The following is a 2,021-nucleotide window of genomic DNA, read 5'->3' as shown; positions in this document are numbered from 1 at the left end:
ACACACACACAGCCCCCTAATATCTTGCCAAAATATATTTCTACCCTCAGCTCGGGGGCGATGTTTCCGAGCAGAACAGGGTAGGAGTGGGGGTGGTAGCTGGCCGCACTCCCCAGCTCATGGACGCAGCCTTTTCCTGGCTCCATGCAAGGCCTGCTGCTGCTGCTATTAGGTGCCACCAGCTCAGCGCCAACCCGATGCCATGTCCCTGTGTGCCCCAGAAAGACACTGCTCAGCCCTGCGCCGACACAGTGTCCACCCATCTCACTGGGGGTCTTCCTCTGTGCCGAGCACTCAGCCCTCTCCAGGGCCTGGTCTCTCCTGACAACAACTCTCCCCACCACCTTTACGAGGAGGTTCTATGAGGGGGCCTCAAAGAGGGTGTGGAAAGAAGGGGACAAAGACAATGGGAGCCCCCACCCCGTGTGATTAAAAGACACCCTGGTGATGTAGTGGGTTCCGTGTTGAGCTGCTTTGTGGGAGAAAGAGGAGGCGCTTGACTCCCATAAAGAGCTTAGTCTCAAAATCCAGGGGGCAGGTCTAGCCTGTCCTACACCTGGCCCCCCGCACTCAGACCTCCTGTGTTCCTCTAGGGTCGGGATCCGCTTGATGACGGTGTGTCTGTATTTGGTGGCATTGTGGCTGCCCACACCGGGCTGCTAACTTCAGGTCAATGGTTCAAACCCACCAGCCGCTCCTTGGGAGAAAGATGAGGCTGTCTGCTCCTATAATGATTGAGGGTCTCAGCACCCCGTGCAGGGTTGCTGTGAGGCCGAGCAGATTCAATGCCCGTGGATTTGGGGGACTGCCATCAACAGCTCCTGGCATGTAGTGGGTGATGGATACTGAGCACATGGACACCCGGCTGCATTTCTGGGGAGCACGTCAGACCAGGAGACAACACACAGGCCTTCAATAAAGCGCCGGGCACTTAAACACTGATGGGACGGGCAGCTGGCTGGGTGGCTATGGAATGCCTGGTGTGTTCGCACCATCAGCTGGCCCGCACAGGGAGCACCCGGCACATAGTAGGTGCTCACTACATACTGACGTCACCCCATGTTCACCCATCCCTGCCAGCCCCCTGACCACCAGGTGCCCCAGGAAGGAGACAGTTCGGAGGGAAGGATGTGCCTTTATTTGCTATCAGCCCTCGAGGTACATGAGGAGGGAGCTGCTTCCTGCCCACCACCCCACCCTCGCCTCTGCCCCCCTCTTTCTGTCCTTGGACCTGGGATCTCAGGGCTGGGCCCGGTGACACAGAGCCCTCTGCCCACCCCCACCACAGCCCTGGGCGATGAGGTCATCTGCTTCTTGGGGACCCAGGTTGGATGGGTCAAGAGGGGGTGAGGCCCACTCTTCGTCGGTGGTCCAAATGATATCACACCAGGCTATGGCCTGCCGCGGTAGGGGGGTGGGCCTGAGGCTTGCACACCAGGTGTTGACCACTGGGGCCTGAAGGAGGGGGCTGGGCCCTGAGCTGGGGGCTCAGGGGACTGGGAACACAGGGGGTCCCTGGGAACAGGCCTGAGAGTGACAGATAGAGCAGGTAAGGTGGATTTCTGTGGCCCTAACTTGGGTTTCGGGGAGAGGGCTGGCTTCTGGGGGATGGAGGGGGCCTGGGGCTTTGGGGAGAGTGGGGAGGCTGGTGGGCATTGAGTCGGGCCCAGGCTGGCCTGGGTACCACGTACCAGATCATGGGGCTGAGGCAGAGGTCTTGGGACTTTGCTGGGGGCTGGAGTTGGGGCTCTGGGGGGCGGGCTTGGGGGCTGTGGTCTACCTTGGGGCTTGGGATCCAGCTGCGGGTTAGGGATAAGGCTAGGGGTCTGTGGGCGGAGGCCATTTCTGGAGCTGGGTTGGGTTCCAGAAACAAGCTGGCTTCTGGAACTTAAGGGAGCTCCAGGTCTTGACTGAATTCTAGAACTGGGCTGGGTTCTAGAACTGGGCTGGGTCTCAGTGCTGGACTGGGTCTCAGAGCTGGGCTGGGCTCTAGAGCTGGACTGGGTTTTAGAACTGGGCTG

The sequence above is a fragment of the Echinops telfairi genome, unplaced genomic scaffold, assembly GCF_000313985.2.
Source record: "Echinops telfairi isolate 266 unplaced genomic scaffold, ASM31398v2 ScPeMD7_7459;HRSCAF=8497, whole genome shotgun sequence".
Classification (NCBI taxonomy): Eukaryota; Metazoa; Chordata; class Mammalia; order Afrosoricida; family Tenrecidae; genus Echinops; species Echinops telfairi.
Note: the sequence above shows the minus strand (reverse complement) of the source record.